Source organism: Podarcis cretensis, assembly GCF_951804945.1.
Source record: "Podarcis cretensis genome assembly, chromosome: 4".
NCBI lineage: Eukaryota > Metazoa > Chordata > Lepidosauria > Squamata > Lacertidae > Podarcis > Podarcis cretensis.
In genome coordinates, this window is record NC_137173.1 from 72,737,947 (window position 1) to 72,752,520 (window position 14,574).

At 43.7% G+C, this 14,574-nt stretch overlaps 1 protein-coding gene across 1 annotated transcript in view; it reads left to right on the forward strand.

Moving 5' to 3' along the window:
• Window positions 1–941: 941 nt before the first annotated feature.
• Window positions 942–14,574, forward strand: part of LOC307214119 (E3 SUMO-protein ligase ZBED1-like) — a 130,070-nt gene continuing 116,437 nt past the window's right edge. Inside the window, exon 1 of the mRNA XM_079972670.1 lies at window positions 942–2,220. The gene's annotated coding sequence lies outside the window, so the exon portion shown is untranslated. The remainder of the gene's footprint in view (window positions 2,221–14,574) is intronic.

Below are 14,574 nucleotides of genomic sequence, written 5' to 3' on the forward strand. Positions count from 1 at the left end.
TTTGTTTGTTTTTTAAAAAATGTTTTTATTCAATACTTTCTTGGGTACATCCAGAGCCTCTGTTTTCAAGCCACAGAATCCTTCAAACAAGTCAGTCAGGCTCAGAGTGGGACGTTACTATTCTAGGCAATATGGGGTTGGAGGGAAAGAAAAGTGGGAAGAGAGGGGGAAGGAAAAGGGGAAGACATTAACATTTCATTCATTGAAATAGTATGTGAGCTTTTGTGTCAGAGTCAGGTAAACAGGTATTTTATTTTTGTTGGCGATGGGAGAGACTAGAGGGCCCAGGAGGCGGTGGGTTGAAGCCATGCCCAGGCTTTGTCTGTGGTGTTTGAGCGGGATCCACGATGGCTGTTCACACATGCAGGGAGCAGTGCTTTTTTCTTTCCTGCTCATATTGAAATACTGCCCCTTAATGAGGTCAAACTTAGGTGCACAAAACGTTTAGGGGCATGCGTCCCCCCAGGAAAAAAGCACTGCTAGGGAGCCATTCTCTGCCGCAGTCAACATGTGGCGACTGTGTGTGCGCGCGCGCGCCTAAACTCCACTTGCACGCCCGCTCCGCATAAGTGGCAGCCTGTCTGTCTCTTCTCGGCGGTCGGAGGTGGTGCCCTTTTTGCCTGCCACTCACCCGAGCGTGAACCCCCGGTTCTGCCCCCATAGAGGAGAGGACAGGACTCTCCACATCTAGTTTGGGAGACCTCAGGCTTCTCAGAGGAGACCTCAGTTAAGCAGGAGGTGGGGGGGCATGTCCTTTACAACCCCCCCCCTTCCCTCACATCCTCAGCATTTCATACTCCCTTGTAATTACAGTCACAGCACACACACACACACAGAGTCAATGACAGCCGAGGTTTCCCCGGCTACACTGGCGGTATGAGGGAGAGGAAGGACTAGACGAGGCGCGAGGGGCGGGCGGGCGGGCGAGTGGGCAGGAGGCGGGAAAAAGAGCGAAGGCGCGCTGCTGGGCGGAATACTAATCAGGCGGGTCTCGCGTCTGCGGCGAGCCGGCTGCCTCCGCTGCAGAAGCGCGCACAGACGCACTCGGACAAGCGCAGGCGGGGAGCACCGCGGCGGGGCGGCCAGAAGGAACTTCCAGGCGCGCGCCCTCCGCCGCTCGCGCCTCCGAGCCGCCCGCTTTCTGGCGCTGCCCTTTCATGGCTTTCCTCACGGAGCTTCCCAGGAGGAGCCTGGCTTTCCCCACCTGTCCCCATCACCACCTGAGGGCTGTCGCCTCGCCGCCGCCCAACTTTGAAGGCGCTCGCTCGGCAGCAACAGCAGCCGGCGCCCCGCGGCGCGCCGCCTCACCTCAGCCCGCCTCTGACTGAAAGGGAAGGCGACGCGCGCCGGGCGGGCAGCGCAGCCTCCTTCTTTCAGCCCGCCAAAACCCACCGAGGAGCCCTCCCGGCGGCGCGCGCCCATGGCCGCGCCGTTGGGCGGGCTAACTTCTCGCCGCCTGCCCCCTCAGCTCCCCAGCCCCTTCGCTGCGGCCGCGGCTGCCGGAGCGGGCGAGCGCCGGCTGGTGAGAGCCCCGCGGGGTCAGTCTGTCAGCCAGTCCGCCTGCCTCTTCTCCGGGCGCCCTGACGAGGAGGCGGGAGGGAAGCCCGCTCGCCCGGCGCCTCAGCCTCGCGCCCTCGCCGCCTCAGCTTGGCACGAACCAATGCGGAGGCAGCCCAGGTTTTAGCGGGGCGCTTTCAGGCGACGGGGGGACTTCGGTGTGGAGGCTGCCGCCGCCGCCGCCGCCTCTTCTGCGGGAGAAGAGAGCCTGTCTGGTCCGTCCTCGGCGGGCTTGTGCCTCCTCACTTCTCCGCCGCGGGCTGCCGACTGGCGAGCGAGCTCCTCGGGCGGCTCTGGCGCGGGGGTCATGCAGTCCCTCATCTCCCCGGTGACCAAGGCGATTCTGGTGGCTTTGTTCATCTTCGCCATCCTGCTCATCCTCTATGTGATCCTGTGGTACATCTGCCGCGATGTGGATTGCGACCATGGCATCTGAGCGTCGGCGGCGAGGCTGCGGGGCGAGGAAGGCTGACTAGAGGGGCGCCTTCGGGTCGCCGCACACGGATCGGGGAGGACGGCCAGAGAGGAGGGAAGACGCGAGGCGGGGAAAGGGGAGGGAAAAAAGGGCCAGGAATCGGACCCGAACCTCCCGGAGCCCCTCGAGGAAAACTGCCATCCAAGCTAGCCCGGGATTGACCTTCAGACAGAGATCAGGACGACCCGGTGAGTTTTTCCACGCATCTTGTTTACAAATGGGGGCGAGAAAAGTTCTGAAACAATCGTTTGCAGCAGCAGCAAAGGTGGGTTGTTGTTTTATTGAATGAGGGGGGGGACCAAACCTTAACCATGAGAATAGCTGTCTGTCTGATCCTCCAGAAAGCACTGCAGTACCAGGCTGTTTGGGCTGCTGCTTCTCCATACAGTCATCATCATCCTAAGTGTCTGTGTGTGAGGATGGGGGGGGGGGGGAGGCACGGATCCCTGGTCAGCTCTTCCTCTACTCGTGTGGTCTCCCGATGGTTTTCCTTGCGGATTTAAATATGGAGAAAATGCGAAGTAGCCTCTTCGTGTCTGCGCTGGCCCCTCTGCATCACCTTACCTGTAATTCAACAAATGGGGAGTTTGGGAGAAGGGGTGTGTGTGCTAAAGAGACATAGAAGTAGATGTCTGAGCAGGAGAGGAAGCGTTGGTTGCTGCTGTCTTCTTAAAAAAAAAAAAAAGTAGGGTTTTAAAATGCACACAGGATCAATGTGTGATTGGGAAGGTGCGAGGCTGCGATCAAGGACTGTTAGGTTGTCTTTGCAGCCCCTAAATTGGTATGCAGGAGGTAGCTGCACTGCTAAACAGACCATAAAGGTAAGCTCGTGTGACAGAAGGAACGAACGCTTTGTGAATTCAAAAGGTGGAAAATCAAGAAAGTAATTGAAAATTAGACCTCGTGTGTGCAAGATTCCAAGGGCAGAAAATATGGTTCATGGCATAAACACTTGGGAATGATTTTGCATATTATACATTTCACCTTGCATAGATTTGCATTTTGAAATACCCATTGAAGGTTTAGTGGGGGGGGTTGGTGGGGTATTTACTAATTAATGGCAAAAGCATTTGAAATAGTCTTGGGGCTGGGATAAGAGGAATATATATGCATCCTTTTTAGATAATAGCTCTGCATTTAAAACAACTTCCCCACCCCCTAGCTTTTCTGATAGTGGATGAAATCCCATTCCATTAAAATAAATCAGTAGGAAATTTTGCCATTGAATTAAGTGGGAGGTGGATTGCACTTAATGTGTTCAATTGCAAAGCCAGTAAATGTGTGTGTTGCTATATTATAAATATCAGGAATGCTATGGGAAGTGCAGTCTGCTCTCTTCTTATATTGCCTGCACAGAGAAGACAGAATGTGGACAGCCTCATAGGAGATTAAAATGATGATGATGACAATGTATCATATTGACCTCGCTTACCCTAGCCTTCTGTAAAATAGTGGCGGGGGAGAATGTAAGACACACTGACTAGATGGAGGTGATCGAACTGAGGTGTCTTTCTGAAATGGAGAGGGGGAGGCAATAAACCTTCAGGCTGTACTGTAGACAGTAGAAGGTCTAGGAATGAGAGCAGAGACTACATGATGTATTCACCCATAATTGGTATATATGCTGTGTGAGACAGATACACTACCTCTGTCTCACACGGCATATGCACCAATTAAGAGGGACACTATGGGGAAGGGAGACAAGAAGGAAATGGATTTTGTTTTAACCCTCCCCCCCTCCATGTACTCAAAGTGCAACTCTGTGATTTGAGATGATGTTGCATTGCATTGCCTCAAGGTGACTTCCTACCCATGGAACCTTGTTTATATAGTCTGGAAAAAGAGAGAGAGCGAGAGATGCCCTTCTATAGTGATATCCAGTGAATTTTGCTCCTGCTCACATTGCACCTCAAAGATCTTCTGACCTGGCTAGTTAATCAGTCTTGATGCTATTGTTAATGCACCCTACAAACTAATGTGATTACAGCAGCAATGTCATCCATGTTTACATGCCTGGCAACTATATTGCTGAATCCATTTGTTTATCATCTTCTCCTCTCTTCAGCTGAAATGCCTGCTGCTCAGGACTCTGAGCAAGTAAAAGGTCACAAGCAGATGTCTAAAACAACTAGACCATTTTTGCTGAAAACTATTCCCTACAATGGTAGGCTTCTTGTGTGTGTACACTATCTAAAATACCACATGATTTTCAGCAAATCTTCAACGAACAACTCTCTCTCTCTCTCTCTCTCTCTCTCTCTCTCTGGCATCTGAAATGTGATGCACATTTCTTAATAAATAAATAGAATAAATGGACATGCAGTTCATAGGGTTTTTCTCCTGTGCACGCTCACTTCAAAATGAATGGGAGCTACTGAAGAGCATGTTGGTGTTTTTGCATTGCTCTTGTTCATTTCAATTAGGGATGTGCATAAGAGATTTCTGATGTATTGTGCCTTTGGTGTTGAACCCCATTGCAGGAAGGATAGTAGGGCTAATGTATGTAGAAGAAAATATTTTTCATATATCAAGCTGTTTCACAAAGTGTAAGTTTTATTAATATATTTCATTTATTCTTGTGGATGAGCGGGTGTGTAAATTCATATACATGACACACGATTAAATAGCATCACATTTGTACAGGTTGTGAAACTGCAGGTTTCTATATGCAGTATGCATGCCTCTTATTACTTCAGTACATGCTCAAGTCTCTTTATGTAAGTTACGCAACAGAATAAATATTTGTAACTCGCACTAACTGTACCTCAGCCCTCCAGAAATTTATAGCGTGACACTATGTATAATGAAATATAGGATTTTACTAATTAAAATTGCTGTGCATCACTTAACACCTAACTCCTAAGCAATTACTTGGAAGCAAATTCCAATTAAAATAAATGGAATTTACTGTCCAGGTAAATGCATTTAGGACCACGGTGCTATGATTTTGCAAACCCAGTTCTATGCAATGTTTCCTTGAAAGAAAATCCATGGAACTCAGTGGGACTTACTCCTGAGTGGATCTACATTGGATCAGGCCATTACTATGAATACACAGCAACTTCAGTTTGCAAATGAATATATCACCTTATATAACTTTAGTATGTAGTAGGGGGAAAACCTCAAATGAAGTTCTGCTTTTTCTCCTTGATACGGAAATGTTGTGAGAATATATATTTATGTCATTTTAAAGCAGCCTTTGCCAATGTTTCCTGTGATGGCTGGGGTTGATGGGAGTTACACTCCAACAGCAGCTGGAGGGCATCAGGCTGGTGAAGCCTGCTTTAAAGTCTAAATATATAGTTGCTGCTGTCCCTGGGAACAAGCAACACTTGAGCATCAGTCTCTCTACTTTTCTCTATCATTATTGGGAAGGTGAGTTGGAATTTGGCACCGGCACTTTTTCTATTCACCCCTGACTGAACCATTAAAGAGCATGTTGTTTGAGAGAAGCATACTATTCAGGGTAGATACATTCTCATTTGCGTGCATCTTTTTTTTGTAAAATACCAGATGGTGTGTGAACCACTCATGTAATGTCCACCTTATACCGGTTCCTACTTTTTGTCTGTCTTTCCTAGTATTGTATAACAGGTAGTAGCACTCCAGAGTCTTAGGCAGAGAGGTCTTTCTCATCACCTGTTAACCTGGTCCATTCTACTGGAGATGCCAGGGATTGCACCTGGAACTTCCTGCATGCAATGTTCTTTCCCCCTGATAGGTGGGATATTATATCTTAATTGACCAGTCCTTGACATTCCATAAACAACATAAGTGTTCTGCTGACATTTCTAGTTTGTGATTTCTCCCAAAGATATAGGGATAAAGTGTTGCACTTACGGTATAACAAGAAAGCAAGGTTCAGGTACAACTTGAGCTAAGAAAGCCATGGCTCAGCCATGAAGTTCCTGAGATAACTTTGCCAGCCTTCATCTCTCAGGGGTCACCCATACTACTGTTTAATGAGGATAGTAAGTTTCCTGTACCTGCATTAATTCTCCATTGACCACATGACATCCACCTCCAAATCCCTGCCTTTCTACACTTTCCATTCCCTCAATCCAGATGTTCTCATACCAGGGATACTCCAAAAAAAGGAGAGAGCATGAGAAAATATGGACTGAGGGAGGGGGAAGCGTGAAAAGGCAGTGATTTTGAGAATATGGATAATAGAGAATTAATGGAGGTACAGGAAGTTTGCTATCCACATTAAACTGCAATATGAATTTTCCCTTAGTCTAACCCTAATTTACAGGGTTGTAGTGACAGTAGGAGGGGGGGAGCAGGAGATGCACTTAGCTCATTGGATTAAAAGTGAGATACAAACATAATTAATTCGAGTAATTGCTAATGATCCACTGTCTTGTCCCTATATTCTAACAACCATTACTTATAATGGAGACTTTCTTAAGGGCTAACTCCTTTCCTAACAGTTTGCTATGAACAGCTACAGGTAGCTGAGACATGAAACGTGTGTTGGTTTTCCCCATCCTGATTCAGTAAACAAAGGGAGGGAAAAGCTGTACCTGTTGATTTCCCCTCCCCTTTGTCCTGAACCTGTAAAAGGCACAGAAAGTTAAAAACAAAACAAAACAAAATCCTGGTAATTCTACAATTCCGTAGTTTGTGCGTTGTGGTATGAGCTGGAAATGCAGAGAGAAATTCATTAGATAAGTGCAAAGCAATGTTAGGATCGGGAAATGCTAAAGTAAGCTTTAAAGGCAACTTTCCTAGATTTATGAATATGCAGCACTAATAATCAGCCTGGCCTCACATGGATGGAAGAGACTTCAGAGGTCATCTAGGCTAGCTCAGTGAAGGTCCTGCCACGCCAGATGCAACTTCAGCCACTGGTGGCTAGGGTCCATTAAAACCAGCAGCCAGAGCCAATGATATCCAGAGCTACCCTGTGACTGGTTGTAAGCAAAATAGCAGAGAAGACTGAGATTGGTGGTTCAGTGCTCCCTTTGCCCTAATGAGCCAGCCTCCACTGACTACAGCAACCCTGTCAGATTGTTGTCAAGCCTCTGCTTAAACACCCCTAAGAAAGGAGCTGCCACCATCTCCCGCAACAGCCTCCCCCAATATTGAACAGCCTTTACCCTAATGTTTAGTTCAAATCTGCTTCCCTGCCATTTCCACCCATTTGAGGTTCGTTCCCTGTTCTCTGTTCACCTTTTGCATGACAGCCTGTCAGATATCTGAAGGAAGCTATCATATATTCATCTTCTCTGAAACTCTGCTGTGAGAATGATTAAAGCTTAGGCTCTGAAAATATTAAGCATTTTAGCAGGCATTTCTCATGGATATATAGTGCTGCTGCTTCTGATATACCAAAGCTATGGCACATATTACTTATACATCCACCCACACCTCCACTTTGCACTAACACTAATAACCAAGTAATCAATACTCACAAACAGGAGTGTTTCATACCGGAAATGTGCTTTGCCTTTACCACTTGTACTTAAAATAGCTAAGTACTCTAGAACTCAATTTTATCCTTCAGTTATGCTGGCAGAGGGATTATCTGTAGGTTAGGGAAGAAGCACCACCACCACCAACAACAACAGGAGAACATGAAACATGCTGCTGCGTATCTTGTATACCAGCACAACTCTGTTGGCCTAGCAGCCAAAATTAGGCAGGGACACTGACCATGGAGCTGATGTAAGGAAAATTCCTCCCATTCAACTCAGAGCAAAACAAAACTTCCTGTTCCCCTACCAATCTCCTTCCTCATTCACATCATTATGAGAGCATGTAAGATACGGTGCAAATTAGCACTCAGTTACAGCATACAGAGAGATCATAAATAAGATAACTGGGTACTAGCATGGACCTATATCTTTCAGGCCTCACTCAGACCATGTACACATAGGGGAAACTCTGGTGATGGGAAACATAAAGAAGGTGCACTTTGAACAAACAGGGAGTGTTTCATTAAATTGCCTGTCTCCAGAAGAGACAGAGGGACTTGAGCACATTGCTAACACTTCTCTATCTAGGATCCTAACAGGTACTCCACCTTAGGACTCCAGACACAAACACCAACCTGCAACTCCCACTACACTGCCGCAACTGGAACTGCAAGAACAGAGCACTCCACACAGGTAAGCAAGCAGAGATGGCAGCCATCCTACAAAGTGGAATTCCTGCAACAGTTTCCCTCTCTTTGTGTATGGATGCCTTGCCTATATTGTATTGCAGTAATGCTTGGTTCCCCCAAACAGGCAGGAGCAGTCACTCTCAAAAGCAAACACTCCAATCCAGCCATTACCACTGCTGGCCAAAGACTCGTGAGCTCTTTTGCCTGACAGGAACACATCCTGGGCACGTGGAGCAGAATAAGCTGTTCCTCCACACAGAGAGTTGCACTGTAGCCCACCAGGGCGAGTAAGGCCTCAGTCACCCCCCTTCCCAAGGTGAAGGAGCCTGAGTTCTGGCCAATAACTCAGGTACCCCACTCCCACTCCCTCTTCCTCCTCACAAACACCTACTGTGCACCCACATTCATGGACTTTGTGTTGCATCTGTTACATATTGCTTATTGCTCTCTGTCTTCCCTTGCTCTCCACAGACTGCTGTAATGGACCTTCTCCCACATTGCATTCCAAGTCGACCAGGAAGGAGGCCCAACCCATCCTTGTTCCTCACTTGCACTAGACAAGCCCACTTGCACTAGACAAGCTCCTGATTCATTGCCAACGCCATGTCAGCTATGCAATACCTAGACAAGTAAGTGTCCTAATGTGGAGCTGGAGCCATGAAAGAAACACATCCTGCCACCATCCTGCTGACCATTGTGCTGCTTTCTGAGGCACAGGAGCTCTGCTTGGATGACTGGTTGGCAACCCTCTATGTGGTTTCCCTCCCCACCCACTCCTCCAACTCAAATGCTGTTCAATAAAGCCTATGATTATGCCACATTCATTTTTTTTTTGGTTTGTTTTCCATTGCTAGGGCATAGTGGATTGAAATGCCTTTCCCCTTAGTAGGATTGGGCTTCAGGATGGGACTGAAGGTAGGGAACTGGATGCTATCAGGTCTCAGGGCGGCAGTGGCTCTTTTGGCACTAACAGCAAAGGGTGGGCTGATATAGCGCTTCCTGGGCAACCCATGTGCTCCTGCTATACACAACTGAATCTGGAAGTGGTATGTGTGTGTGAGGGGAGACGCCCCATGATGTTTCTGCTTCCTGTCTGCTTCTATGGCTGAGTGAGTTGGGAACTGCTCAGTTGTGTTTGCAATGGGGGCTTGAGTCCAGGAAGGTCTCTTTCATTTCCCTCTGACTTGACTGCTGCTGGCCAAGCAAGCAAAAGATGAGTGGAATTCTATGCTTCTATACCTCCCCCGGGGTGCTTCTCTCTTTCCCCCTTCCCTTCCCTAGGAGTTATGGAGTATAGGCTTGCTCTTCCCAGCTGCAATCCTAAACATTTTGCTTCTGAATACAAGCTTACGATTGCACTGTTACTCTTGAAGGGGGCAGGGCTCTGATTAAGCTCAGTGGCAAAACATACACTGAGCAGAGATAGAGCCTTAGTGAAGCATTTTTAATAAACTTGGACTTCTTGTTATATTGTTGGGTAAGTGTGTGTGTGTGGGGGGGGGTGCATTTGATGGAAGGTACAAAGCTATTAGGAGGGACTACTGCTGCAATGGTTGGAGAAATAGGATGTTACTGACTTATTAATGAGATTAAAAAATAATGATGATGATGTTTTAGTTACCAGTGAGTAAAAACAAACCTTAAAGAGGTTTTCTGTTTAAGTGTCTTTACATTCAGCTGCAAAAGAAAATGAATCAACACAATTTTCAACTTCTGAGATATTATTTTCTTAAAATGGCTTTCCAGGGGTTTGTGGTCTTCAGGGAGTGAGTACTGAAAAGACTCTAACAAAATCCTATGTCTGAAATTTCACAGATATTTTCTTAACCTTTAATACAAGCTTCTTTTTTCCAATGTGTTACATTTCTAGAGTATATTTTGAAAACAAGCAATTTATATATCAATAAGATACCTACTAGTTGTAACACAAAGTAGTTTGGTTTGTTAATAATTGCTGTTTTAAGAGGGTTATGCAATGCAGACTTGCGTTAGAGGAATACTGAAGCTACATTTTTGTGAAACAAACAAAAATGCTTTGAATCAGACTCTCAATGTGATACTTGTAGCATTTTTGAACTTTCAGAAATGTAACAGCTTGTTTGCCATGAGCAATGAACCAAATGATGAGTGGTTTCAATGAATCTGAAGGATTGTATCATATCATGGTGCTTTTAATAGATTTGTACATGTTTATAGAAGTTTATATAGGTTTTAACCTTGGCTGGAGTTTTGTGTGTATTCAGTGTTGCACAGTGCATTTTAAAGAAATCTTTAAGTAGGGAAGGAAGGATCTGAAAATCTCAGTTCCCTTAGTCTCTCATTTTTTCCCCCAAATTAAATTTAGTTAGCCATATTTCTGCAGCAATTTGATAATTCTCATGCAAATTCTTCAGTAGTTGAGCACAAGTTTCTCCTAACTAATTTGTACACAGTTACGTAACCATTTTTCATATGATATTTTTCCTAATATGTTCCTTTTTTGCACACACTTTAATATATGCATTTTTATAAGCTTTGCTTCTAGAGCTGCATCACAAAATTTAGATAAGTACAGATTTTGAAAGATACCTCATATTTTGGAAAATGTGAATTTCATAGCTTAAACTTTCCATGCAAACTGAATCAAATTTATCCCCTATCCCTACCTTTAGGAATAATTGTTGGATCTATTGAAATCATACCCAATTTACAGCCATCGCAATCAATGGACTTAAATTATAGGGCAATCCTAACCATGTCTACTCAGAAATACTATTGAATTCAGTGGTGTTTATTCCCCAGTAAGTGGTGTTAGGACTGCAGTCTTAAGTTATTACTAACTTGCCCATTGATTTCAGTGGGTCTGCTCTGAGAATTACTTAGTTGCATACAACTCTGAATTACAAACTGATGTAATAAAAATTAGCAAGCGTTTCTCACTGCATAGTTGGCTTTGTGTGAGTTTTATTCAATTTATGGTCTTACCTTACAATTATACACAGGTCCATTGTCTAACACATGTAAACAGCCTTCTGTGTAACTAGTAAATTCATTTTTAGCTTCACAGTGCTAATCCAAGCCCTACCTAACTGACTCCATGGCTGCAATTACCCTTGTTTGTTTTAATCAAGGTTTGTTGAACAAATCATGATGTCTTGTAGATGAACAAAGTAACTACGACTTATTTAAGCTAATTAACATTTTTTTAACCATTTTTGTCTCTGTAGCTTTTGGAGTAAGACATCAAAACAAGCCAGGATTAAACCATGATAGAAGGTTTGGATGTAATGAGAAACTATGGTTAACATAGACTAAGATTTGTAAGCCGACTTCAAACTACGGTTTCATGTTCTGTTTTGTTGGCCATGAACAAACCATAGTTAGTTGGCATGGGTGAATTCAGATCACAGTTAAGCTAAACAAACCATGGCTTAATGTCACCTGGGAACCAGACCAGTATATAGGAGATAAGACCTGATCTTACTTACTCTCAGTGATGTTTGTGGCACTCCAGGTGCACGGAGATCATTTGACTGGAAATTGATCCCTTTATAAAATGGGGCTTCATTGCTCTTTTTAGATTATTTACCTGCTGCTATCTAAAAAGATTAGTCACAATATCCTCAAAAGCTCAGTTACATTTAGGAGCATAATATGTTTATCCTCATAACACTCTCTGGGATAAAGTTTTAGGTTGGTAAATTGTATTGAGACATTCTGACCTAGCAATCTTCATGACTGGAAATAATCTGGATTGCCAACATTCAACTACTCTGCACCACATGACCTATACAGTGGTACCTCGGGTTAAGTAGTTAATTCGTTCTGGAGGTCTGTTCTTAACCTGAAAATGATCTTAACCTGAAGCACCACTTTAGCTAATGGGGCCTCCCGCTGCTGCTGCGCTGCCGGAGCATGATTTCTGTTCTCATCCTGAAGCAAAGTTCTTAACCCAAGGTACTATTTCTGGGTTAGCAGAGTCTGTAACCTGAAGCATCTGTAACCTGAAGCGTATGTAACCTGAGGTACCACTGTAGTTCATAGTTCATGACTTGTGAGTTAGAAGTTGTGAACCCAGAGTTCTAATATGCATAGGAGAGAGAAAGTGTGTGTGTGTGTGTTTTCTTCTCTGTGTGTGCCTTTTTAAAATAGGAAATCAACTACATATACTCTTCCAGCACATTATTTTGTATTCTTACAAGCCACCTGTTGCCCTAAAATCAACCCACATTGATATCCCAAGTTTCCTATCAGCAGGTGCACTCAGCAATGTCTGCATATTTTGAATTGCATTGACGTAACATTTTCTCAAGTTGTGTTATACTTGTTTTATGTCTCCCTCTGTCACTTCTAAATCAACACTAGCAATGCAATACTATACAAGCCTGCTCAGAAGTAAGTTCCATTGAATACAATTGGTATGTGTATATAGATAGGACTGCAGCCCAAACATTAGGCCCTAGAGCATCATAGTAATGAGAAGCTTCACAGCAGATGAGTTAAGAGAGAAAGAAAGGGAACACAGTATCAGCTGAGGAGCTAGAACAAAAATAAATGGCACTGGAAAAGATACATGGAAACATTGATTTAAGAGACATACAAGAGATGGATTATGCAACAAAAATTTCTCACTATTTACTGTAGAACTATTAAAAACAGTCATTTGAACTTTAGTTTTTATAAATTCTTTTTTTAATAGAAATTTTGTCTGAAAACAAATCTTAAGGCTGCTTCTTGGAATCTGTGATGTGTCCCTTAGATCTGTGGAAATGAATGACAAACCTAGTGCATACATAATACAGAACATGCAGTTTTTTTCTCCATTTCCACTGTAGGTCATATGTTCATGGAGCCATACATGACAAATATATTTGAGAAATAGACTAACTATACCTACAATAATATTTAAGTAAGGCCTTCATTAATCATGGTCTTTAGGGAAAATAAATTGACACAATTAGCTAACTTGTAGAGCAGATTTCTTTTAAAACCTCTTTTAATTTAATTGCACTTAGAAAGATAACGAGTTATCACTGCCACCCTTATGAGATATGTATATTGAACAAGGATTAAAACGAAGTTGACAATCAGTCGCTGTTTTAATGACTTGTTTTTATTTCATACAGTAATACCATTCTATTAAGCCTAGTGGGGATTTCAGCTAAGTGGGAGGTTAATGGAAACATGACATCAGTGAAGATAAAATACAATGCTGGGAGCATACAGAAAGACACTCACTGGCTTAACTTTACAGCTGAAATAAGTGTTAAGGAATGTGCATTTTGCCACTAATTGCCATAGCAAATCGCAACTCTGCATCACCTGCTAAATAGCTGAAGGTTATGCTGAAAAGAATGGAATGGTTATCAGAGAGTAGATATTCTTTGTTTAAATATGCTATAAAAGGGGGCCAGTTATGAGACTGAGAAATGAGATGTTGCTCATTTGCATCCATATAAGGCTTGTAAATTTACTGCCCTTATAATGGGCACTATAGTGAAGCTTACATTATTTAAAGTGAGAAGATATAGCTGTGGTGCTAAAACTTCCCCTAATTATTATTGACCACCAAATTATTAGATTAATAAAGATATTTTGGATACAATGCTTACTGCCTTTAACATAACCATCTGCTCAGTCTCGACATACTCCTTATCAAAGAGTCCAAGAAAGAAAGGCAGCATGTGGAACGTTAAAAACAAAAACAATAAACTAAATACATAAAGAGCTCTGAAGGCATCTCAGAACATTCAGAGTCATTAGCTTGACATGCATCTGTGCATTGCTATACCTCACTCTTTGTCTGAAGCAATGAAGATATGCTTCAACAGCACTGCAATAAACCTGCTTATGTAACAAAGTACAGTATGCAGGTTAATGCTGCTACTAGATAAGACAGTTCTGTGGTAGTGGTTGTGGTTCGTTCCCCTTTATGGAAGGGGAGGAAGAATTTCCTTTCCCAGCAAAGGAGAGCTTGGCATGAAGTTACGTTACAGATATTCTTTCAGATGGAGCATCATAGGAATCATACAGTGCCATAGGAATCATACAGTGCCTTATTGTAGGAAGGGAAACAGTTTTCTGCACTGAGACTGTTAGCTGCAAGTCAGAATTGGTGTAGATTCAGAATCCAACAGGCTCAGAGCATGTCACCAGACTGTCCTTGCCATCTGTCCTGTTTCAGGTTCCAATATAGCTAATTTTGTAATTATTAATTCTCACTCCTTTTACTTGCAGATACGTACATTCCCAGAAGTAAGTTCCATTGTGCTCAGTGAAATATGCTGTTGGGAGGCCTTTAGAGAATAATCCAGATTATACATCCACAGAATTCATAGTGCATGATCTTTGATTTTAGAAATTTCTTCATAATAATATAGCTGACTTTGAATCCTGTGTGCTCTCCTATAGACCTGGTTGCTCAATAAGGTACTAGTTCGAATTACTACAGGGG